This window comes from Hyperolius riggenbachi, chromosome 4, assembly GCF_040937935.1.
Source record: "Hyperolius riggenbachi isolate aHypRig1 chromosome 4, aHypRig1.pri, whole genome shotgun sequence".
In the NCBI taxonomy this organism is placed as follows: domain Eukaryota; kingdom Metazoa; phylum Chordata; class Amphibia; order Anura; family Hyperoliidae; genus Hyperolius; species Hyperolius riggenbachi.
Window position 1 is genome coordinate 271,411,987 of NC_090649.1, and position 27,507 is coordinate 271,439,493.

A 27,507-nucleotide genomic window follows, 5' to 3' on the forward strand; every position below is an offset into this window, starting at 1 on the left:
ACAAGAAAACCAGATCACACAGCACAGTATTAGTACAAGGTAATGCTTAGTCAGTCACTGGATGAAGCATGGAGATTAGGCAAGTTATGTTCACTCAGATGCATAGCATGGGTTCACAGTAATGGAGGTGCCAGATCAGGTAGGACACAAAAGGAGGAGGACCCTGCCCAAAGGCTTACAATCTAGAGGGAGAGGTAAGGACACGAATGGTAGGGGACCAGAGTTCAGCTGTAGGTTTAGAGCACTTGTGAGGGGTAGTAGGCCAGAGTGAAAAGGTGAGTTTTGAGGGCTTTCTTGAAGATGTTGAAGGAGGGGGCTGCCCTAATGGGTGGAGGTAGGGAGTTCCATAGTGTTGGAGCAGCTCTTGAGAAGTCCTGGAGGCGTGCATGGGACTGGGTGATGCGGGGGGCGGATAGGCGAAGTTCATTGGAAGAGCGGAGTGAGCGGCTAGGTGTGTACCTCTGAGTAAGATCGGAAATGTAGGTTGGACAGGTTTTGTGGACAGATTTGTAGGTCAGACACAGTATCTTGAATCTGATTCTGGACTGGATAGGAAGCCAGTGGAGGCATTCTAGGAGGGGATCTGCCATGGTGGAGCGATGGGAGCAGTGGATAATTCTGGCTGCCGCATTCATGATGGACTGCAGTGGGGCTGTTCAGGTCATAGGGAGACCAGACAGCAGGGCATTGCAGTAGTCAAGGCGGGAAATTATGAGGGCATGGATGAGGAGTTTGGTGGTGGCAGAGGTCAGGAAAGGGCGAATCTTACAGATGTTACGAAGGTGGAAGTTGCAGGACTTTGTGAGGTTTTGGATGTGGGAAGTGAAGGAGAGTGCGGAGTCCAGGGTGACACCCAGACAGCGGGCTTGAGAGGTAGGGCGAATGGTAGTGTGGTTAACAGTGACATGCACATCTGGGAGGTTCGTGGATGGCCGGGGTGGGAAGATCATAAATTCCGTTTTGTCTAGATTTAGTTTCAGGAACCTAGCAGACATTCAGGAGGAGATGGCGGATAGGCAGGAGGAGACCTTGTCCATGGTAGTGGTGGATATGTCAGGGGTGTGGAGGTAGATCTGGGTGTCATCTGCATACAGATGATAGTTAAAACCCATGGAGGAGATAACCTTGCCAATGGAGGATGTGTATAGGGTGAACAGTAGGGGGCCAAGGACCGAACCTTGGGGGACTCCCACCGAGAGGTGGTTGGGGGTGGACGAGGTCTCATTGAAGGTGGTCGTGAAGGAGCGGTTGGAGAGGTAGGATGAAAGCCAGGACAGGGCGAGATCGTGAATGCCCAAGGACTGGAGGGACTGGAGGAGTAGGGGATGATCTACTGTGTCAAAAGCTGCTGACAGGTCAAGGAGCAGGAGAATGGAGTATTTACCTTCAGCTTTAGCTAAGGCAAGGTCGTTGACCACTTTGGTGAGAGCAGTTTCGGTTGAGTGGGCAGGCCGAAATCCAGATTGGAGTGGGTCTAGCAGTGAGTTGGCATTGAGGTACTGGGTCAGGCGTTTGTGAACCAGACGCTCAAGGAGTTTTGAGGCAAAGGGGAGGAGGGAGATAGGACGGTAGTTGGAGGGTAGCGAGGGGTCGAGTGAGGGTTTCTTGAGCAGGGGTAGTACAGTGGCCTGCTTGAAGTCTGTGGGGAAGGTGCCTGAGGATAGGGAGAGGTTGAACAGGGTAGTGAGGACTGGGGCCAATTCCGTGAAGTGAGGCTGGAGTAAGTCAGAAGGGATGGAGTCAAGGGGGGAAGTAGTGGTATGGGAAGTCTGCAGTAGGTGGTTGACTTCCTCGGTGGTAGTAGGAGTGAAGGATGTGAGGGGAGGATAGGGTGGAGGAGGAGCTGGTTGGGAGGGGGTGGGAGGTGAAGATTGGAGATTGGATATTTCCTGGCGGATGGAGACAATTTTGTTGGTGAAGTGGGTGGCTAAATCTGTGGCAGAGAGGGAGGAAACGGAGGGTGGGGGGGTGGGTTTAAGCAGGGAGTTGAAGGTGGCAAAAAGACGCCGGGGGTTGGAAGCTTGTGCTCCGATGAGCTTGGTAAAGTATTCCTGCTTCGCATGAGCAAGGGCAGTGTGGAACTGCAGCAGGTTGGTCTTGTACTGTAGGAAATCCTGGTTAAGTCTAGTTTTTCTCCATTTCCGTTCAGTGGCGCGTGTTTTCCTCTGGAGGATGCGAATACATCCTAAAAAACTCTTCCAAATTGTGACACAAAAAGTTTAATGTAAGGATCCCTCCTGTAGTGTATTCTGTCCATTGCAGTGGAGCTGCAAACAGACAGTTCTGGCTTGTCTGCTTGCATTCGGTTGTGCATTTGCAGTGGGTCTCATTGTCATTTGCGATCACTCTGCAGTTCTGGGCAGCTCAGGATGCTGTCATCATTCCACCTATTGCCTGTTGCAGCTGAGCTGAGGCCAGATAGCCCTGGATTTCCTGCATGCATGTTATTACATGGTTCTGCATGTATTTCTTATGGGGGTTCTTTGGGGGTTCTTTGCATTCACAGCCAGCTAGCAAATGGTAATCAAGCCAGCTCAGGATTGAGTGACTACCATTCAGCTGTGTGGAGATTTGCATGCCTGCTTCCATTGGTTGATGTCGGCATAAAAGTGTGCCTCCCATTTCATACCGCGCCCATCATAGCGATCACTATGCTGGTCTGCTGGGCACTGTGCTACTCTGTATAGTTCTGTTATTGTAATTCAATGTGACCTTATTACTTATGCTTTAGCTATTTCTTGCAGACTTGCTAATATATATTTATCCTTTAGTTGAGTTGTTTGTTATTTCCTGTATTAATGTTTATTGCCTAGTTTCCATGCCTAATGGACGTTCGCTGCATCCGCGATGGGTCAGCGAAGTCCATTATCCTGATAGCTTGGATTCTGCCATCACCACGTTGGTGACTGGTAGTATTCCTGCTACTCTAGTTTCTGGGAACGTAACTATAGGCTGCGGTTGCTATTGGTTACGTTCTTTCCTGTAGTTTTGTCTGCGTGGATGCTTACTGGTGACTGTTGTTAGCCTGCTTGCTCTGCTTCTGTAGACGTGACTGTGAGCTGCGGTTACTACTAGTTACGCTCCAATCTAGTCCTGTCTTGTACCTCTCTGAATTCTTGCTATCGCTAAGGCAGCGCAACATCGCACTGCGCTGCCATTGTGTCTTACCTGTCTAGTTACACTCCAATCTATAGTTCTGTCTTGTACCTTTCTGAGTGCTTGCTATCGCAAGGGCAGCGCAACATCGCACTGCGCTGCCATTGTGTCTTACTTGTCTAGTTACACTCCAATCTATAGTTCTGTCTTGTACCTTTCTGAGTGCTTGCTATCACAAGAGCAGCGCAACATCGCACTGCGCTGCCATTGCGTCCTATTTGTTGTGACATCAGAAGCCCAGAGCTGCAGTTGCTCTAGGCAGCCTGTGTAGCCTCTTCCATTAAATAGCTACCAGTCTTGTTGCTCGGGGTGGTCAAAGTTTTACCCCCAAGCATTACACTTGTGTTTTGTAAACAGATAGTATTGCTTATGCACACAAGCATTACATCTAATAATTTTATTAATTTTGGGCTGGTTGACTGGTTGACTGAAAAATCCTGCCCTTGCTGCAGCTTAAGAGGCGGTGGGCATTGGTGGGTGGTGAAGGGAGTTCAGGGGTCTAGCAGTCCTGGTGGAGATGCCCCAAAGCCTCTGGCCTATAGAAACAGTGGCCTGGGTGAGAGGGGTCATTGGTAATCCTCAGCGATCTAGAACGCAGTCTGGTGTTGTATAGGAGGGCAAGTAAGGGGAGGGGTCTCCCAATGATTATCACACTATAAAGGCGCCTTCTTTGTTGTTTATCTTATTCAATACATTCTCACCTGTTAATTTCAGCCCACAACTATAGACGCACAATCAAGATCCCTGAACATTGAATCAGTCTAATATTTTAGGCTAGTCCTTCATGCTTTCATGCTTTTCATGCTTTTTATACTAATAAAAAAAAACGCACACCAAGAAGTGGAGTAATGCTGGTGCTGGGTATCTCTTATTCTTGGATTTGGTATGCTTTTTATACTGCCTCCACTACAAGCATTGTATTGTTTAAGTATACTTCTAGTACTGAGACCATTTTTTTGTTTATATAAATAACCACATGTGCTTCAAGTTTATGCTATGGATGTGACAGCAGCTTGTGTTTGGGCGTTTTCTCCATGTGAACTGAAGTGAAAACAAAAATGAAGCCTCATTTAGACAACGTGTCTAAAACAGACTGCTTACTACATAAATCCTTTTAAGTAAAAAAACCTGTTGTCTAGGAAACATATGGTTGTTAGAAGCCTGGCAGATGTAGTCTTTATGCAGCAGTCTACGTATGTGACACTTTTATTATCATAAGTTATATTCCTCAGGGAATTATCTTCATACGTGGGATGATATGTGCAAATAAGTGGAACTTAACTGTATAACCTGAATTTAAGGCATCAAATAAACTCTTCAAATATATGCTTGTACATCACCCCATTGAAAACGGTATCTTACCTCAAACTCAGATGTCAAACTATGCATATTGTGTCTGTTCACAATTTTGCTGGGTCTTGACCAATTTATCTATGGCCACTAGAATGAAAAACCTCAAGGAAAGACATAACATAGTCTAAACATGGCCCAAACAGCATGAGTTTAGACCAGGCATGGGCAAACTCGGCCCTCCAGCTGTTACAGAACTACAAGTCCCACAATGCATTGCAGGAGTCTGACAACCACAGTCATGACTCATAAAGGCAAATGCATTGTGGGACTTGTAGTTCCGTAACAGCTGGAGGGTCGAGTTTGCCCATGCCTGGTTTAGACACTTGTTTACTGTTACCAGACATTCCTATTGTTTCTTTTATTCTTTTCTTTTTTGCTATTCATGATAGCACATAAAACTTTGTCATGAACTGGTTATGTAGAAAATGAGTCTACTTACAGAGCACTTACAGCAATAATTTTGAAAACTGATAAAAAAAACAAAGCAAAAACAATCACTCATAAAAACTCACACTGCAATAACAAAGACATAAAAATTAGAACTATATGTTGCCACAAAATTGGATAAGATGAAAGATAACAACATTGAGTAAAAGATGCCCAAGACCCCTCACACATTTGGGATTATTGCCATCTGAAACTATTGTTTGTGATTATTTTAGGTAACACAAACACACTGGTGAACTCTCCAGCCTCCTTTGCCCTATGGAGAGGTGAGGAAGAGGATGAGCAGGAGCCTGCTGCAGGAGGAACAAAGGTTTTCCCTGCATCTGTATATCAGATTGCCAACAGTTGGTCCACAGATGTCAGGGGACACCTATACACTCGCTTTATAGTCACTCAAAAAATACAAAAATATTAATTTCAAGTATATAATTTATCATTGCCTATTTAAGAGGTTAAGGGTGCATTCACACTATGCACTTTACAGTGTGCCCGTGTAATAACATGCATGTTGTGCAGCACTTGCTGAGATTATAATTTCAAAACCTGATGATACTGATGCAACTTGCATGGCTTATATGTGTTATCCAGAATACTCTGTGTAATAATAATTGCAGTATTTGTATAGCGCCTTTCTCCTGTCGGACTCAAAGCGCTTGCGAGGCAGCCACTAGAGCGCACTCAGTAGGCAGTAGCAGTGTTAAGGGGACTTGCCCAAGAAACTCCTTACTGAATAGGTGCTGGCTTACTGAACAGGCAGAGCCGAGATTTGAACCCAGGTCTCCTGTGCCCTTGAGGCAGAGCCCTTAACCATTACACTATCCAGCCACTGTATGTTAGGAATCCAGAGATCTGATGATTCCCTATACAGTTGTATGCACAGTGTTAACATATGCAGTCGTGTTGCCTTATTGTGCAATGAAACACACCTTGGGCCATATGCACCTTGAGGCGATAGAAAGCCCAAAATTGGCAGGCTTGTTATCACCTCACATTGCTCGGGATTTACCAGCAAATTCAATTGCCAGCTTCACCTGAGCGATGTTGGAATGTAAAGATTGTATTTGCTTGAGTGATGTGCCTATGTCCTGTGTGATGTCGAGTGATGTGGAGCGAGGTGTTTGTCCTGTGGAGCTGTCTTTCAGCACCATGGCAGTACTGACTTGCTCTCTTGGGAGATGCGCATGCCCCCATCCATTGCTAGATGAACAATGCTGCGCACCACTCACACGAAATCTGCACTGCATGACATGCTTTGCTGGCACTGTTGCTCCCGTCGCTCTGCGCCATCCGTGGGACCCGCCATGACCACGTTTGCTCTTCTACTTCTAACCCTGTAGCCCAGGCAATAGCATCTTTGAAGCTCCCACCAGTTCTCCCCATTCATCCACTAGCTTCATATTAATAATCTCTCAGAGCACATATAACATGTTTCACTCTGAGGTCCGCTCTAGTTTTCTCTATAAAGCAAGAAGGAAGACAATCCACAAAGAAGATAAATAAGTAGGGCACTCAACTATCTTGCAGTACTTTTATCGATTGAAACAAGTTACAGAGTACCAGAAAGTCCGACCTACAAGATGTTTCATCTAATGAGCACATTGCCTTAGAGCATTTCAGGGCTTCAAATGCCAGAAGGACATGAAAACACCTTTAGGCTGAACTCTATAACTTGCTTCACTTAATGAAGCTACATCAGCACAGAAGTTGTATAACTTGCTCCAGAGTCTTCTTTGTGAATCACTCAATACATATACTTGTGTCCAGGGCCTTTTCTGGGCATCTTGGTGACCCAGGCAAGTCACACTTTGTCTCCCCTCCAACCCCCCAACACTCACAAAACCTATATAACAAAGCTTTTCAATCATTATGAGGGGTATATATTCACTTATATTTTATGTACATCACACTGTTTATGTACAGTGTGAGTAAGAATATTGTCCTGAAAATCGAAATCAAAGTTGCAACAATCAATAAACCAAATCTAAAACTAACCAAATTGTTATGATTTCAAGCATCTTTTGTTATGCTACTCAGCTGTGCCCATTTAGGTGTGAAAATGACCATCCTTTCTTTTTTTAAATGGAATTAGCAGTTATGTATACAAAGCAAAGCTTGCTGAGGATAGCTCTACGGTGCCCCCTCCTGCAGGTGTCACCTTAGGCATCTGCCTGGCTTGCCTAAGTCTAAAACTGCCCTGCTTGTGTCTGCAACAGCCTTTTCTACTAAAAATCCAGCTTGGGAACTCCAAACTTCATAGGAATTGGGGGTAACTTAATGAAATAAATATACAGTTTAATGTCAGTTAAACCATCCAATAAGGCACAGTCAAATTGAAACGAAGATGTAAAAAAAGCATCTCTGAATATAATTGGATGATTAAAGTAAGCAGAATTTGATTTAAAAGACTCTCCAGGGCTGGAGAGTTTCACTCATCTTCTCCTTTAGCTTTTCATACCCAGTATGTGACTTCCACTGATTAACATGGCTGTCAGATCGAATGCGATTAATGTGCACAAAAAACCCCAAAACATCAGAACACTTAAAACCGCATCTAGTGGAAATGAACCATTAGGCCTTGTTCACAATGTGTTTGTTGAGTAATACATGCATTATATGGTGTGCATAAAGCAATGCACAATGTGCATGTTATAAGGTGCACATTATTACATAGCTTGGCCAGTTTTTCTACTTTTGCATTTCTGCATGTATTAGCCATAAACGTTCAGCAGACACCATCTTTGTGCATAATGTGTGCAATAACGGACATGTAGTGTAAAACATGTCCAGGCTATGTAATGACCTGTGCATTATAATAACGTGATACACAAAACCTTAGGTATGACTGTGGAGGACTGTGTATATTCACTCAGTTTGCAAGTGTAGTTAAATGACTTTAAGTGCAATGCCTGAATTTTCTTTTACCAGTATGGTTCTTTCTTTTGTTACAGGATGCTGGCTAACAGGGTATCTTGCATGGAGATGGGAGCAGCGCGATTTGTCCATTCACCAAACAACACCAGCTCATCCTCTTCTTACTTCTATCTGCCTGCCACTGCCTTTGCTGAACACAAACTTCCTGCTGTCTCTAATCATTGTGCTGTCATGCAAGAAAAGCCATGCCGTCCATATCTCACAGGATGCTGAGCATTCCTCTTCACGTAACTTTCCCCTGCAGCTACAGTTACTTTCAGTGATTAAGAAAAGACAGCGGACCAACTGCATTACTGACGCCCTCTGTGTCTGTAGGTGTGGACATATGACTGGAATTATATGGACTTACTGAATTTTCATGTATTTGTTTTTAAGAGACTGTTATGGTTTTGCTGCTACAATGAGAATTGTACTTTGCTATATTAAGTTTGGAACTGTTCAAAGGGTAAAGGTTTTGTACTGGAGTAGCAACGCTTCAAAGTCATCTCTCTCTTACCCACAATGCACTTTTTTTAATTGAAACGTTTTAAAACAGAAGTTTTAATGGCTAATAGTGTACTTTTTTATTTTAACAAAAGCCACCTTTATGTGTAATGCCATATTTTCAGTGTTAGATTTTAATCCTTCAACAGAGTGCAGTAGAAGGCAGCATGAATAGTTGATATTGTGGTTTCTCGTACAGGCTAGATGGCAAAGGAGATCTGTAAATGTTTATTCTGCTCAAATTTCCTTTAAAACTCCCTCTTAAACTGCACCCCAATTGGGAACAGAGCAAAAGTGTTAAACTGAAGACCAGAATTCCCTGAGGGGGTAAAACAATCTGGCCGGGGAGGGAGGAGATGTTTGTTGAGCGTCATCAGAGATATGGGATGAAATTTCACCCTGTGCAGATTTCACTGATCCAGGAAGCCAGTGAGACAATCTCTCCATATTCTCACAGCCCTTTCATGATAATTAAAATACTATGGGCATACCAGTAATGGAACAGGGGCCAAGTACAAGGAATATTTTTCCCCCAGACCCCTTTCTGTGGAACCACACACTCCCTTTTCTCCCAGCCTGCTTTTCTGTTTTTTCGTGTTTGTTGACTCCTGTCTGGATAAAGAAAAAAATGTGCAATTCCGTCCTCAGTCACTGCAATGAAGAGGATATAACAGGGTAGAAGTCACATGACTATTATTATGTGCACTTGTACAGATGTAGCCAAGAGTCCAAAATAACACTAGTGTAGAGCTCATGTGCTGGCACTTATATTTGAAAAAGAATTATGGAACTGGTCTGAAGTGTCTCCCTCCTTTTTTCCCAAGACGTTTCAAAGAATTTCAATCACATTGTGATTCAGTGTATATGTTTACTAACTCGAATAAAGCATTTGCTCATTCACCTTTTTTCTGCACAGTGCCTGCTATTTGACATTTTATACCTTGATGTGCAATCGAGATAAAGTCATCCTGTGCAGTATGGATGGGGCATAGCAGCTTTTTTTAGTGTGTGTACTGTTAGTACTATGTATATACTGTATTTCTATAGCTTCATTTGTAAAAAAAGAAAAAGAAAAAAAATACAGAATCACTTAGAAGTTTAAACTATTGTTTTCAGAAGCAACCCCCTTTATTTATTAACATGGACTCAATAACTGATCTTGTAGAGTGTCAAATCCTCTTTCTGTAATGCTTCTTGTCTCCTGAGTTGTACCTTTGAACCTGTTGGGAACAGCAGACCTATTCAGATGTTTCCAAAGTGAGAAATCCAAGATGTCATTCTTTGGCACGATTGAAGAAAACACTTTGTATTGTTATTAACATTCCCACTGTGAAGAGGATGACTTGTGTGTGTGCAAAGGACGTAACATACAACTGAAGTGTTGCTGTTTGTGTTTTGTTGGTTTGGATTCATAGGATAATGTCTTGATGGACTGTTCTTTAGAACATCTCTTTTTATCTTATAAATTTCTGTGGAAATGTAAGAAACAATGTTGTTGTTTTTTCATATTTTACAAACGCATACCATTTTTCTCACTCAAGACACAAATGGAGAAATGATTATCCCTTCATTAACAGTGGGTCATTGCTCTACAGTGAATCATTGTTATTTATTATTCCACAGTGCTTTACTAGTCTTGTCACTAACTGACCCTCAGAGGGGCCCACAGTCTAACCCCGACCATAGTCATATCTCCATCATAGTCTAGGATCAATTTTAGGGGGAAGCCAATTAACTTATCTGTATGATTTGGGGATTTCCACTTTCTTAAGGCTGCTTTCACAGTAAGACGTTACAGGCGGACGTTAGTGCAGCCTGTAACGCATCCCAACTCACAGCAATGATTAATCAATGGACTGTTCACAGTGCCCATGTTGCGTTACATTGTAACGCAGCACGTAAGTTGAAAGTGCTGCATGCTGTGCGTTATTTGGTTAGACTGTGTGTACATGCTCAGTAGTGTTGGAGGAGGAGGTCTTCCCTCCTCCTCCTCAGCCAGGCACATGGCTAATTAATATTCACTGCACGGTGTGACGTGCAGGGTTTACTTCCTGGAGCGCCGCCCTGTGCAGCGATTGGCTGGCGGGACCACGTGATGCCGCATGCGTCCAAGAGTACGCATCACGGCATCACGGACGCCAGAGTGAGCTGCACAACGTGGCTCACTCTGACGTCCACATCCAAGAGCACCAGGCGTTGCGTTAGGGGCACGTTATGTGACCATAACATCCCCTAAAACGCAACGTCTTGGTGTGAAAGTAGCCTAAAGGATACCCTGAGGTGACATGTGACATGATGAGATAGACATGTGTATGTACAGTGCCTAGCAAACAAATAACTATGCTTTGTTCCTTTTTATTATTTCTCTCCTTGAAAGAGTTAAACATCAGGTATGTAAGTGGCAGTTCTTGCCTGAGTCAGGACTGGGTCAGACTACAGTGTGACCCTCACTGATAAGAAATTACAACTATAAAACACTTTTCTAGCAGAAAATGGCTTCTCAGAGCAGGAAAGAGATAAAAAGAGACAATAGTTCATAGATTTTAGCTCTGGCAAACTTCAATGAAAGTGTAATTGAGCAAAAGCAATACAACAGTAAAAACTTAAAAAGTAGATTTGAATATAAAATAAAACTGTAATATCTTAAAAATTCTTTTTTAGGAGAAGGAGGATAGATACAATTGTTTATTTCATTAGTTTATTTTCACCTTGGATGTCCTTTAAGAGTAAAACAAAGAAAGCTAGTTCCCTTCGTTGAAAGGATTTTAGAAATTTTTATTTCATTACCTTGTTTTTATGTACAGTACATATACATATGTTACACACAACATACAGTTCTAACAAACAATTCTAGATGGAGGTATAAGCCTACTACAATAATTGACCAGTCTAAAGTTGGCCATACGTGATTCATCCAAATCGATCGACTTTCCTTTTCTTTGGTAAATGATTGCTTGTATAGAAAAATGAAAAATATTTTATTCAATTTTTTTTTATAAATACAGTATCTGAAAATTGAATGGTTTATTCATTTTTTTTCTCTGGTCGACCACTCCTCCCCCCCCCCCCCCAAAAAAAAAATTGTAATCATGTATGGCCACCTTTGAATGTGCTGAAGAATAAGAGGTCAGGGTCAGATGCAAAGGCTGGAGTAGTCACGTAATTACACATCTAGGTGTAAAAGTAAGGTTCACACATGACTCATACTTATACTGAAATACTAGGGTGTAAGATAGTTTATACGTCCGCTCCCCCCGCCCCCCCCCTTTAATTTTAAGAAGAGAGTCACTCATTAAGACTATTCGGTCATACATAAAGTATTATTATTACAATTATCCGTTTAAAAGCAAGAAGTTTTTGTATACAGGAATGGAGTATGAAGTAGGCTTATTCGCCAAAAGTTTAGCCAATAAATTGTATCATCCTGATTCAAAACCTCTTGTTTTTAGGGCTCTTTCACATCAGAGCTTGCGTTGGAGAACGCTCAAAGCATACGTTTTGTTGTATGCGTTTTAATATGCGTTGCACTGCAGTGAGTGTGCGTTTTTAATCCGTTTTCAAAGCGTTACAGCACATAGAAAAACGCAAGTAATTTTTTTTTCTTTTCATTTTCAACTTTCTACATTGTTCCTCTGTTGCATTCTGGGACTGATTGCCTGCGTTAACGGATTAAAAACGCGCATAGTGTGCGTTTTACATTGACTAACATTGTAACGCATAAAGCTAGCGTCGGTCGAAAAACTGCGCCTGGGTGCAGTGTAATGCAACGCACAAAAAGGCTGCATTATATGTGAAAGCTAAAATGAAAGCCTATGGACATTCATTTCACCTTGGGTAACGCAAACTTTACCCTTTGCGTTGAAACGCAGAAAATCTGCCCTAATGTGAAAGAGCCCTTACTGATGGCTAAAGGTGCGTACACACGCACTACTATATGCAACAACGGGTCCACTGGGCGGTCTTTAGCCGACAGTATGCGCGTGTGTACGCGTTGTCGGCATACTGATATTGCTTTTTCTGAACAATTCGCTCAGCGGATCGTTCAGAAACAGCCTTATCAGTCCGCCGACAGCACGTACACACGCGCATACTGTCGGCTAAAGACCGCCCAGCGGGAGTGTCCGGCGGACCCATCGTTGCATTTAGTAGTGCGTGTGTACGCACCTTAACACTGTACAACACTCTACTGCAACAATTATCCATTTAATAATACTAACTGCTATAAAATGAGGCTTCCATTTGAATAATTATATTGCCAAATAAAGGTCACTGGGGCAGACTGATCAACATTAGTGCATTGCAAACAAAATATCAGCGCCAGCGGAACCAGACACGTGATCGCTGCTGAGGAAAGACAATGTCCAAAAGTCCACACAGAAAAACTATTAAAAATCAGTCTAGATCATAAGGTGAGCTGCTGACAACCCACGTTATAAGGTTGTATGTCTCACATTCAGTGGTAAAGGGAACCAGGAAACAACCAGGATTCAAACTTCCAACACTCCTTATCTTAGTTCAGGCATACCATCCTGAAGTCCAGAGGCGTCCCAGCCACCAGGCAAGGACCCATGTGGTGAACTGGCCGCGGCATCTATTAGTTCATATTAGTGCAGTCCGCAGCTCACTGCTCCAGCCTGCATAGTCTTCCGGCAGGCAGAGCAGGGCTACGGGAAGATGGCGTCCGAAGCCCTGTACTGGATACTATTTGTGTCTCCAGTACAGGGCTTCGGGCGCCATCCTCCTGTATCCTGCTCTGCCTGTCAGCGCGGGACTTTCGGAGGCTGGCTGCGCTGCTGCAGGAAGATCGTCGGGGCAGCTGCGCCCAGGGAGAGGAGTCTTCTGCAGGTAAGTAAATGCTTTTCTTTTTACAGGTAATTATACATTCTTAGTGAAACGCTGCCCGCATTAGTATAATTTTGTAGTGAACGCTGGCCACATTAAGATTATTTTCTGGTGAATGCTGGCCACATTACGACTGTTTTCTGGTGAACGCTGGCCACATTACAATTATTTCCTGGTGAATGCTGGCCACATTACGATTATTTCCTGGTGAATGCTGGCTACATTAAGATTATTTTCTGGTGAACGCTGCCCACATTACGATTATTTCCTGGTGAATGCTGGCCACATTACGATTATTTCCTAGTGAACGCTTGCCACATTAAGATTATTTTCTGGTGAACGCTGCCCATATTATGATTATTTTCTGGTCAACGCTGGCCACATTATGATTATGTTCTGTCGAACGCTGGCCACATTACGATTATTTTCAGATGAATGCTGGCCACATTACGATTATTTCCTGGTGAACGCTGGCCACATTATGATTATGTTCTGGTGAACGCTGGCCACATTACGATTATTTTCTAGTGAACGCTGGCCACATTATGATTATTTTCTGGTGAACGCTGGCCACATTACGATTATTTTTTGGTGAACGCTGGCCACATTACGATTATTTTCTGGTGAACGCTGGCCACATCACGATCATTTTATGGTAAAAGAGTAAAAGATTGCCACATTACTATTATTTTCTGGTGAACTCTGCCCACATTACGATTATTTTATGGTAAATCATTGCTGCGTTATAATTTACGATTATTTTACGGTGAAACATTGCTGCGTTACGATTATTTTCATCAGGGGGCACCACACGGGGGGAGAGTGACAAAATGGATAGAGACGCCCCTGCTAAAGTCCAATATAGATAAAACATGCAAATAAACGGGCAGATCTTAGTGTAAACCATGTATTGGTAAAACATAGCATAAGCCATAAAAAGGAGAAGTAAAAATCAATAAAACTTACATACGGGGCCCAAGTACTGGGAACCCCGTCTTCTGCAGGTGAGTAAATGCTTTTCTTTTTACAGGTAATTATACATTCTTAGTGAAACGCTGCCCGCATTAGGATAATTTTGTAGTGAACGCTGGCCACATTAAGATTATTTTCTGGTGAATGCTGGCCACATTACGATTATTTTCTGGTGAACGCTGGCCACATTACGATTATTTCCTGGTGAATGCTGGCCACATTACAATTATTTCCTGGTGAACGCTGGCCACATTAAGATTATTTTCTGGTGAACGCTGCCCACATTACGATTATTTCCTGGTGAATGCTGGCCACATTACAATTATTTTTTGGTGAACGCTGGCCACATTACGATTATTTCCTGGTGAACGCTGCCCACATTACAATTATTTCCTGGTGAACGCTGGCCTCATTAAGATTATTTTCTGGTGAACGCTGCCCACATTACGATTATTTCCTGGTGAATGCTGGCCACATTACGATTATTTTCTGGTGAATGCTGGCCACATTACGATTATTTCCTGGTGAACGCTTGCCACATTAAGATTATTTTCTGGTGAATGCTGGCCACATTACGATTATTTCCTGGTGAATGCTGCCGGCCACATTACAATTATTTTTTGGTGAACGCTGGCCACATTACGATTATTTCCTGGTGAACGCTGGCCACATTACGATTATTTCCTGGTGAATGCTGGCCTCATTAAGATTATTTTCTGGTGAACGCTGCCCACATTACGATTATTTCCTGGTGAATGCTGGCCACATTACGATTATTTCCTGGTGAACGCTGCCCACATTACGATTATTTCCTGGTGAATGCTGGCCACATTACGATTATTTCCTGGTGAACGCTGGCCACATTAAGATTATTTTCTGGTGAACGCTGGCCACATTACGATTATTTCCTGGTGAACGCTGGCCACATTACGATTATTTCCTGGTGAACGCTGGCCTCATTAAGATTATTTTCTGGTGAACGCTGCCCACATTATGATTATTTCCTGGTGAATGCTGGCCACATTACGATTATTTCCTGGTGAACGCTTGCCACATTAAGATTATTTTCTGGTGAATGCTGGCCACATTACGATTATTTCCTGGTGAACACTGGCCACATTAAGATTACTTTCTGGTGAACGCTGCCCACATTATGATTATTTTCTGGTCAACGCTGGCCACATTATGATTATGTTCTGTCGAACGCTGGTCACATTACGATTATTTCCAGGTGAACGCTGGCCACATTACGATTATTTCCTGGTGAATGCTGGCCACATTACGATTATTTCCTGGTGAATGCTGGCCACATTAAGATTATTTTCTGGTGAATGCTGACCACATTACGATTATTTCCTGGTGAACGCTGGCCACATTAAGATTATTTTCTGGTGAACGCTGCCCACATTATGATTATTTTCTGGTCAACGCTGGCCACATTATGATTATGTTCTGTCGAACGCTGGTCACATTACGATTATTTTCAGGTGAACGCTGGCCACATTACGATTATTTCCTGGTGAACGCTGGCCACATTATGATTATGTTCTAGTGAACGCTGGCCACATTACGATTATTTTCTAGTGAACGCTGGCCACATTTTGGTTATTTTCTGGTGAACGCTGGCCACATTACGATTATTTTCTGGTGAACGCTGGCCTCATTAAGATTATTTTCTGGTGAACGCTGCCCACATTACGATTATTTCCTGGTGAATGCTGGCCACATTACGATTATTTCCTGGTGAACACTGCCCACATTACGATTATTTCCTGGTGAATGCTGGCCACATTACGATTATTTCCTGGTGAACGCTGGCCACATTAAAATTATTTTCTGGTGAACGCTGCCCACATTATGATTATTTCCTGGTGAATGCTGGCCACATTACAATTATTTTCTGGTGAACGCTGGCCCCATTACGATTATTTCCTGGTGAACGCTGGCCACATTACGATTATTTCCTGGTGAACGCTGGCCTCATTAAGATTATTTTCTGGTGAACGCTGCCCACATTACGATTATTTCCTGGTGAATGCTGGCCACATTACGATTATTTCCTGGTTAACGCTTGCCACATTAAGATTATTTTCTGGTGAATGCTGGCCACATTACGATTATTTCCTGGTGAACGCTGGCCACATTAAGATTATTTTCTGGTGAACGCTGCCCACATTATGATTATTTTCTGGTCAACGCTGGCCACATTATGATTATGTTCTGTCGAACGCTGGTCACATTACGATTATTTTCAGGTGAACGCTGGCCACATTACGATTATTTCCTGGTGAACGCTGGCCACATTATGATTATGTTCTAGTGAACGCTGGCCACATTACGATTATTTTCTAGTGAACGCTGGCCACATTATGGTTATTTTCTGGTGAACGCTGGCCACATTACGATTATTTTTTGGTGAACGCTGGCCACATTACGATTATTTTCTGGTGAACGCTGGCCACATTACGATTATTTTATGGTAAAAGATTGCCACATTACTATTATTTTCTGGTGAACTCTGCCCACATTACGATTATTTTATGGTAAATCATTGCTGCGTTGTAATTATTTTACGGTGAATCATTGCTGCGTTATGGTTATTTTCTGGTGAAAGATTGCCGCATTACTTTTATCCCATGGTGAAACATTGCTGCGTTACGATTATTTTACGGTGAAACATTGATGCGTTACGATTATTTTCATCAGAGGGCACCACACGGGGGGGGTGACAAAATGACTAGAGACGCCCCTGCTAAAGTCCAATATAGATAAAACATGCAAATAAACGGGCAGATCTTAGTGTAAACCATGTATTGGTAAAACATAGCATAAGCCATAAAAAGGAGAAGTAAAAATCAATAAAACTTACATACGGGGCCCAAGTACTGGGAACCCCGTACGCCGGACTTCAGGATGGTATCTCTGAACTAAGATAAGGAGTGTTGGAAGTTTGGATCCTGGTTGTTTCCTGGTTCCCTTTACCACTGAATGCGAGACATAAAACCTTATAACGTGGGTTGTCAGCAGCTGGTAAGCTCCTTTTAATCCTCTGGGTGATGGCCTACCACATGAATATATGAACTGGATGACCACTGTGGTGAAATATGGTTGATGGTGAAACATCACATCACCTGTCTACCTTCCTGGAGGAATTCTTCTGTATATATACTGTGCTTGTCTGCCTGCATGGACTGAGAAAACTTGTTAGTGAATACCTGCTGGATCTTGGTGGCAAGACTAATTAGAAGATCTTTTTTCACACGTAATAGAAGCTCACAAAAGCATCACATGATAATTCTCCTCAAGGTGGCCATAAAGAAGTGCCTCTTCAACATTGTCATCATGTTCCTTTTCAGAGGCAATGGTTACTGGCCTCATGGACAGATGAAAAGGAGATATTCACCACTATATGGCTTCCTGGAGTATAATAACAATGGAGAGATGGTGTCTTGGAGAAAGTGGAGATCAGTGTGAATAAGTCACCACTATCACATTACTTAGTAATTACAAAATACTGTGGTGCATTGCTGTGCAATGTGTTGAGACGTTGGTTCCAAAATAATGCATTGCTGTTCCCTGTAATTCCAACAGCATGCTAAAATGAAACCTACAAAACCTGGTTAAGCTGTACTGTGCAAAAGTATGTGGATGCAAATGGGCACCATACATACAGTGATTGTAAAGGTGCCCATTAACTGTACCATTTTTTCACCAAATGTGATCTTTCAGTGCGATTTTAATGATCGAATTGTATAGAAAATGTGCTGTTTATGAAGGCAATCGATAAGGAACGATTCTTCAGTCAATTGCTAAATAGAGTAAAATCGATCCGAAAGTTCAATTTTATGATCGCATTTGAAGAAAGAATCATTCAGTAAATGTGAGCAATCAATAATTGCCTTTGGATTAGTAACGAACGTTCAAATCGCATCGAAAGATCGCATTTAGGGAACAATTGTACAGTTAATGAGTACCTTTAGGCAGAGTGATTGGTGTGAATAAGCCATCACATAAAACAGGAGGGGTATGTCAGAAACAAACATGCAGAGCATTCTGGATGCCTATTGCCTAATTCTATACTCCCACTTAATGTCATTTCTTTCCTAATACCTAAGCCTAACCCTAACCTCAATACCTAATGTAATTCCCTTCCTGATGCCTAAACTTAAAGGGATGCTGAAGTGAGTAAAATTATTTAAAATAAACACGACGTAGCTGCAAATGAATATTACATACTAACCTCACCATCAGTTCCCCTCAGAAGCTCATCATTGTCTTCTTACATTGATCCCTTCCAATTCTGACAATATTTTGTCAGAACTGAAATATACCAGTTACTGTCAGTTATATATCAGCAGCTGTCAGTTACAATTGAATGTGCAAGGTAATGTCCATGTTTTCCTATGGGTCAAGTTTAACAGTTTACAGTTTAACAGTGTGCAGACCAGGAAGCTGTTATGGGGTAATGGCCATTTTTAAAATGGAGGATGGATAATTCCATTGATCGCAGTGGACAAATGGGACGCAGGAGAGGAGAAAGAGATTGAGGAGTAGACTACACAGGAGGTAAGTATGACCTGTGTATAGTTATTTTGACTTTTTATTTTAAGTTCAGGTACTCTTTAACCTCCTTGCCGGTTATCCCGAGCTCAGCTCGGGGTAACCTGCGCAAGAGGATTTCTCAGGCCCCGCTGGGCCGATTTGCATAATTTTTTTTCCCTACACGCAGCTAGCACTTTGCTAGCTGCGTGTAGTACGCGATCGCCGCCGCTCGCCGCCGATTCGCCGCTACCCCCCGCGCCGAGCCGCCCCCCCCCCCCTGCGCAGCCTGGCCAATCAGTGCCAGGCAGCGCTAAGGGGCGGATCGGGGTTCCCTCTGACGTCTATGACGTCGGCGACGTCATCCCGCCCGGTCGCCATGGCGTTCTCAACGGGATTCCCTGCATACTCTGATCGCCGAAGGCGATCGGAGTGGGTGGGGGGATGCCGCCGCTTAGCGGCTATCATGTAGCGGGGCTCGCTACATGATTTAAAAAAAAAAAATTAAAAAAAAGTGCGGCGCTGCCTCCTTGCCGGATTTTTTAGACCGGCAAGGAGGTTAAGGGCCCTTTTACACGTATTCTGTTGCTCTCAGTTATAACTGAAAGAAAACTGATTTTCAAAGTAATGTCCATGTTTTACTATGCCACAGTTCCCACTACATGCGTTTTAACTGAAATCTTTTACACAATGCACTGCTATGGAAAAAACACATGCCAACACGTACTAATGCATACTAATGCACACTAATGCATACCAACTGATTAAGGATTCTTTTCCACAGACTGTTGAGCTGTGTGCTCAGCAAGCAGTTGCCAGGGTGCAGTGAGCAGTTACCAGGCAGCAGCAAGTAGCTGTGAGAGTTTGAGAGGCATTTCACTGCCTATCAACAGTCCGTGAAAAAGAGGCCTTAGTGTAAAAGGCCCTTAACCTAATTTCCCACATCTTAATGCAAAACAGAAATTTGCCTTCTTAAAACAGAAGTTATTTATTTGCAATTATTCAGGTTGGAGTGAGCATTTGAGGTGTGGAGTTCTGGTTCACCATGAGCTTGCTGGGCAATCTGTAACTCTGGGTGTTTCAAGTCCTACCCCATAGAACCACATTAATCCATGCCATGCACTGATTAAGGTTCAACCAGTCCAAAACAATCTGTATGCATGTTGGATTATTATGGCTTATTACAATTAACAAGCTGACACATCATTGCATTCCAGCAGTTTTGGAGGTTTGTTTAGCTTTTAAGTGAAAACAAAGGGAGGATTTGCATATTCAGCAGTGAGGCACTGTGGGACCCCTCAGCTGCTCACTCCAACCTGAATAATTGGAAATACCTTCTGTTTTAAGAAGGTACATTTCTGTTCTGCATAGCATTTTAGCAAGACAGCTTTTTGTTCCTTTTTAGCCCTTTCACACTCCTAGGAGTTCTGGTTCACCATGAGCTTGCTGGGCAATCTTTAACCCTAATCTTAATGTAATACTCTTCTTAACACTCAAACCTAAAGCAGCACAGCTTAATATGAGGGAGCGCTGGCTGTAATGAAGAGTGGCTGCTATGCACCCCTTACATAGTGGTGCTCGCTGCTATATGAGGAGCCTGCTTTGCTTAGTTATGCCTGTTGCTTACATAGCAAAGCGCCTAACTTTAAATGCGGGTGGCCCAGTGAAGTATCGCGACCGCGATATTTTACCAGCGGTTGCTACGCGTTACTTCACTGACAGTGGAAGAAGTAAGCCCCAGCTGTCACTGCCACCACGCCCGCGCCGATTTGTGGGTCTGGTATAGCTAACAGCCAGGGTAGTAAGGCCTTTTTCACATTGCACGCGTTGCCATCCGGATATCGGCAACACGTGCGGGAGGCAGACACGCAGGAACATTGGACATGCATAGACTGCACTGTCTGATGTTCACACTGTGTGCATTCCATACCAGTGCGGTGCGCGAACTACAGTGAATGGGTTCAGCCACACAACGCATTGAAACGCAGATGGCGTGCGTTCATATGCGTTCTGATCGCACTTCCATCTGTGTTTGATAATGTAAATGAGGCCTAAGGGAGGGGGGGGTCGTGGTGGTAAAGGAGGAAGGAAGAACTCCGGACCCCCATTCCCAGCTGTGCACTGGGAGGAGGTCTGAATGTAGAAAGGAAGACTTCCTAATAGTTTTCTTTATTTTGGAGGGGGGGGGGGGGGTGGTCGGCATGTGAGACATAGTTATGCTCCTGCCTACATACTAGAGGTAAGAGTAAATAATTAAGCTCTGTTTCTCCAAGCTTGAGACCACAATGCTGGCATATGTGTTCAAACTGCTAGTAAAGGGGGGGGGGGGGGGGGGGGCTCATGAGAAGAATATGCATCCAAGATATGCTCAGAGACACAGTCAGTAATAAAAATGTATTGTTAATCGAGGAGAAATTTGAGGCTGAATTAACATATTTATGTTATACATTCATTTATCCTTTGAAAATACTTATGAGGATATTTTGTTGTTGTTGGCTGTTAACTTATGGGAAGATTGTACTGGGAAATGGTTGGGGATTTGGGGGTTATTTTTTGTTTCATTATTAAGTCACAAGCTACCAAAATGGCTTCAGAAAGATCGCTTTAGCTAAGCTCCAGCTGCAATGCACTTAACCCCTCCTGTCTTCCAAAACGCTATTTCACCAGTGGGTTTTATTTTCCCAGTATAACTTCTCTGAAATATTATACGGTATCTTCATAACATCTCCCTGCAGAATGCTTATGTCATGATATCAGATGTCCGGAGAATGAAAAGGCCTTCATGCCAGGCCTGCTATGTAAAATCAACAACTTTGTGTCTAGGAGACATACATACAACTGCCTTTTCAAACGGTGTTAAATGGCTGCAGTTAGAAACAATTACTTGGTAACATCTCTCTTGCTCAGAAAGGAAATCAGGACTATCTCACAATGTGCTTACTTCACACTTGCACACAGAAAGATTTGCTTTAGTCCACCATTTAGCCTGAAACTTGACCAGTCAGATGTACTGAAACCTGAGCAATCTCCGCAGAAGGTTCGATCATAATAAGCTAGACTAAAGTTGCCCATTAACGATACAATTTCCCAAACGATCGACCAGATCAGCCAGTGTTGATGATTGATTCATTGGTTGTTCCGTCTATCTCTTTTCCGGATTGATTTCAATGATTATATTCAGATTGGTTGCCTTTCCCTTCCCTTCTGTGGGCTCAAATGATTATTTACAATTGATCAGAGCTCTCAGGTCAGCCAGTCAATTAATCGGGGAATTGTATCATTATTAATGGGCATCTTAAGATGACAAACTGATTGCATATTTATTTCATGATTTTTCAATTAATTGTAATCTGGCTTTCGGTTTAACTCACACATATCCAGTGTAATGCTGATAATAAACTATTTAAAGGGCCACAGTGGTGAAAATTATGCTATTCCATTATCCCCATCATCAGTTACCTAATATGGACAGCATTTATTTCTCCATAGAGTTTGTGTTACAAAAATAGCTCCTAACACCAATTCTGAGTCATTACATCAGCTGAACCTGAAAAAATTGCGACGGGCTGGCTGTTTCCCTGCTCTCTAACTGCTAGCAGCCTTCCCTCTCTCTCTGCCCACAGCTGATTTATAACGCAGCTCACACACTCCAGAGCCATGCTGTTGTTACTCATATTCAATTACATGTGAGAAACAACAGCATGGCTCTGGAGTGTGTGAGTTGCGTTATAAATCATCTTTGGGCAGAGAGAGAGGGAAGGCTGCTAGCAGTTAGAGAGCAGGGAAACAGCCAGCCTATCACATTCTTATCAGGTTAAGCTCATGTAATGATGCAGCTCAGCTGTGTAGCACACCAGAATTGGTGTTAGGAGCTATTTTTTAACACAAGCTCTATGGAGAAATGTGTGCTGTCCATATTAAATAACTGATGGTGGGGATAATGGAACAGAATACTTTTTTCCATAGTGCCCCTTTAACTAAACAGTAATTATTCAAACTATTTACAAGGGTTTGTTGCAAAAAGAAAATGCTGAAAACTTTAATGTCAGTTCTTATTTTCTCATACTTCTGTTTGATCTACAATAATAATTTTACTCCATCCCTCCACCCCATACGCACCTTCACTACCCCAAACAACAGTTTCAGTAACATAGCTAAAAGCAAAAATACCTGAAAACCTTCTATCTTACCTTCATTTGACTGTGATGTGATGGCTGCTGGGCTCTTCAACCTTCACTGCCTCCCCTGAAGGTAAAACTGCTCATCAAGAGTTAAAAATATATTTTATTTAAGCACATAAAAATGACATACTGACACAAGTGCATCTAATACACCAGAGTGCAGGCAAAAAACACCCTACTAAAAGCTCACTAAATGCCTTGTTATGCTGATCTGGCTTTGTTATGCTGACCTCTGCTGTCTTAAGGTGCCCATACACTTACTCGATTTCCAACCGATACACAGCAGATTCGATCACTGTGATCGAATCTGCTTTGAAATCGATGCGCCAACGCTGACCAATCGTCCGAAATCGTTCGATCCCGTCGATCTGTCCGCGCTGAAAATTTTGCTTGATCGCCGATCAAGAGTGCCCGTCGGGAGTGCGTCGATAGTGGCATTCAAATGTCCAACGACCGACGCTAGCGGCAATACATTACCTGTTCCACCGGCACATGTCCCCGCGGTCCCTTCTCTGTACTGGGCTCCGGCTGGCTTCACTTACTTCCTGTTTTGTACAGCAGGAGACACTTACTTCCTATTGGGGGAAGTTTAAACAGTAGAGTGCCCTCTACTGTTTAAACTTCCCCCGACAGGAAGTAATGTGAAGCTGAAGCCCAGAGCGGAGAAGAGACCGGAGGACTCTCGCCGGCCAGATCAGGTAATGTATGCAGGGGGCGGCGGCAGCAGCGGCAGCCCCACAGACTGTGAATCGATTTCATTGTGAAATCGAATCAAAATCTGTTTGCAGTGTAGGCAGTCAATAGATCCCTCTTTGATCAGATTCGATCACAGAGGGATCTATCTGCTGGTTGATCTGGTGGCAATCGACCAGTGTACGGCTTCCTTTAGAGGAGCACACCCTCCCGTACACCAGAGTGAAGCATAGACACGTGTGCAGGCAAACATGCCTAAATGTTTCGCCCAGCCAATCCTGGGCTTTCTCAAACCAAATGATCCAAGTGCTGGATGAAATGCATTGATCCATTTGCAACCGGGTCTACTGGAATGCTTGGTGGTATCACTACAAGAATACACAGGTAACAGCTGTGTGAAAATCCAGAACGGTGGAGGGTGAGATCTTTTGCAAGGTGGAGGATGCAAACATGTACTGTGACATACTGAAGCAGAGCAATGAGCCCTTCCCTTCAGAAACTGGGCTGCTGGGTACTATTCCAACATGATAAGGACCATAAACGCTCCTCTGAGTTGACCATTGCTTGCTAAAGAAAGTAAGGTAAAGGTGCTGGACTAGCCAAAAATGTTTCTAAAAAAAAAAAAAGCAGCAATCATTCATGGAAAGCAAAAAAAATAATAATAATAATTAAATAATAAAATAAAACAGTTAACTAAAGGGACAGTTTAACACTGCAAAATAAAGTGAAGTGTAAATCCCTACCTAAATTATTAATCAAAGGTGTTACCTACACTTGGCCTTAAGATTCGTGGATACCTATATTGGCTGCCACACATAGTAAGTTGATGCAATCACTAGGGTGAAAGTTTGCGGACCCAACACTGTATAAATGCATTGCAGTGCTGGGGTCTCGAAAAAATGTGTGCCCTAATGATTGCATCCAATCACTATAGATGCACAGGCTGGCAATATTGGAATGCTACATGCCCAACTAGTGATGAAATATGACATGTATGGTATAATTTTAACCGGGATGAGCCACATATTGTATGTGTATGCGATGAAAAATCTCGTACTGCACATGCGCAGGACAGCGACAGAGGTGTGAGCTAGAGCGAGGAAGTGTGCGGCCAGGGCTGTGCAGGCGCAGTGGCCAGGCGACTGGCTAGTCACCAAAAATGGAACTGGCTGGCTGTGGGGGACGGTAGGATCGGTTTGTCCCAGTATGGGCACAGGGCGTCTGCAGGGGACCGGTGGAAGCCCCAGATAAATGAAACTTTTTTTCAGCTCAAGTTAAGGTTCACTTTAAACAGTCTCTATGTGTACATACTACTGCATGTGTTGCAAGGTGCAATCACTGCTGGAAATGGAACTGTGATTTGTGCATGTTTGTGCAGATTTCTCTAGTATTGTTTATGCATTACCAGATATTATATTGCCTTGTAGGTAAGGCACTAGTATTAATTAGTTAAAAATGGACTCAGGAGATCCAGAGTAATGCCCTTTTTTTTAATCTGTGTGCATTTTAGTAATAGAGGGGCTTATGTGCTATGTGGCCTAATAGGGATATAAGATAGGCACCTCGTCCAATTGAATAAGTAAAGAGGTTTGCACACATGCTTTATTCAAACAAAGGTTAAAAATACATGTATGTGATTTAACAATTGTATTTATGTCCCCCAGCCTAAGGTCGGTTCACACTTGCACTTGCCGGTTGATCGGATCCATTTTCACTTCGTTTCCATTCCGCTGCTTCCATCCTGCAAACTGTTTTAGATATTGCACATGCATGTGGAACGACGGACTGCACGATGTGGCCGCATTCAAAACAAGTACAAGTCGTTCAAACGACGTACATGGCCAACTGCACAATATCAGCGCAACAGCCATGTGAGTTGATCTGCTGGTTGGATTGGGCAACCCGCCTGTTATCAGTTGCTCGTCAAGTCATTTACCGCGTGTACACACGACCGACTATTGTCTAACAGACCAAATTTGGCCGATAGTTGGGCGGAATAGTTGCATGAGCGAACAAGCTTTAAAATTACTCTCCTAATTTGTTGGATGATAATTAAACCCCATTGCTGTCAATCAATAAAAGCCTAACTAACCATTGGCAGCATGTTTGCTGCTATAGTTGGTCCCCAACAAAAATATACATGCTAAACAAGTTCTTGCCTGCTAAAAAATGTGCTTTCTTTTTTTTTTTTTGTATAAAATCTCATATAATGCAGAGAGTGCAGCAATGGGAGTTCATCTTAGAAGCAGAGCAGAGTGGTGCAGTGAGAGCCATTTCTACCCAGATTACAGCAGTCTGGCTCACTCTCACATTAGACAAAGACAAATAACATTTATATCACAAAGGTATTCAATTCCTGATAATTATGAGCAGATTCATCTGTGCCAGACTGGATTTCCTGGCTCAGCTTCCCCTGTGAGCATTGACACATCCCAAAGTTTGCTCACAATAATTTTTCATGGTGCAGCAACTAGAAAAATACACAGATTAAACAAGGTACGTATAGACATTAAACCTTTGGTGACAGAAACAATTGTTTATGATCATTCCTTGTCTCCTGAGCTCACCATAGTGATGGCAACAGCTGAATTATTTTTGATTGATTGCTCTGTTTTTGGGCAGTGCAATGTAGCATTGGCAGTGAGGAGGTTCATGACGCTCTACCCCCAACCATCATACCAGTCGGTGCAGGATCAGGCAAGCCAGGCCATAGTAGTAGAGAAGTACAAAAAAGGATCCGCAAGCCAGAACAGGATGAGGTAAAAAAAAAGGCTGAAATGTTTATTTGGAAAATCCACAGACAAGGCAATAAAATCACAGGATCAACTAACGCGTATCGGGCGTACCATCTGCCCTTAGTCGTAGCTACGACTAAGGGCAGATGGTAGGCCCGATACGCGTTAGTTGATCCTGTGATTTTATTGCCTTGTCTGTGGATTTTCCAAATAAACATTTCAGCCTTTTTTTTACCTCATCCTGTTCTGGCTTGCGGATCCTTTTTTGTACTTCTCAATGTAGCATTGGATAGTACTCTTGCCTCACAGTTCTAGAGTCTGCATGAAGTTTGTATGTTCTCCCTGTGTTTGCGTGGGTTTCCTCTGGACACTTTGTTTTTTTCCCACAGCCCAAAAACATACATGTAAATTAGTTGGTTGCTCCCAGATTGACCTTAAAGGGATACTTAAGCTATGCTTAAAAAAATCATTTTTACTTAACTGTGGCTTCTGCCAGCCCCCAACAGCTGTCCTGTGCCCTCGCAATCACTCACGCATCCTCCGTTCCCCCACTGCCAACTAGTTTCACTTTTGCCGGCTGGCTTACTGCGCCTGCACAGGATGCTATTGCACACAGGAACGTGAAGAAGGCTACGCGTGGCCAGGCCTGTTGGCGAAAACGACACTAGCTGGCGGCGGGGGGGGGGGGGAGGGCGGAGGATCCGTGAGTGACTGCGAGGACACAGGACGGCTGCAGGGGGCTGGTAGAAGCCCCAGGAAAGTAAACATGATTTTTTTAAACTACTTTAAGACCGCTCAACGCCCATGGGCGTGGCCACGACGGCAGCCCCAGGACCGCCTAAAGCCAATTGGCGTCAAGTCCTGGGGCTGCACTTTGCAGGAGATCGCGCGCATCTCCTGTCCGCCCCCTCTTCAGGCTCGGAAGACTGTTAGACGGCGTGATTGCCGTCTATTTACATGTACAGCGCTGCGATCGGCAGCAGCGCTGTACTGGGGCTGACCCCTCCTGAGGCTGGACAGTGATCGGCTGTCATAGGCTGAAGCCTATGACAGCTGATCACCCTGATTGGCTGGCGGTGGGAGGGAGGGAGGAAGCAGGGAATTAAATATAAAAAAGTGCAATTTTTATTTTAAAAAAAAGGAAATAAATATTTATATAAAAACAAAAACAAATG

The 27,507-nt window shown here is 43.2% G+C and overlaps 1 protein-coding gene across 5 annotated transcripts in view; it reads left to right on the forward strand.

The window, feature by feature from the left end:
• Positions 1-8,240, forward strand: part of SOBP (sine oculis binding protein homolog) — a 252,958-nt gene extending 244,718 nt beyond the window's left edge. For all 5 annotated transcript variants that reach the window (XM_068231250.1, XM_068231249.1, XM_068231253.1 and 2 more), the window contains one exon: positions 7,905-8,240. The gene's annotated coding sequence lies outside the window, so the exon portion shown is untranslated. The remainder of the gene's footprint in view (positions 1-7,904) is intronic.
• The last annotated feature ends 19,267 nt before the right edge of the window (positions 8,241-27,507 follow it).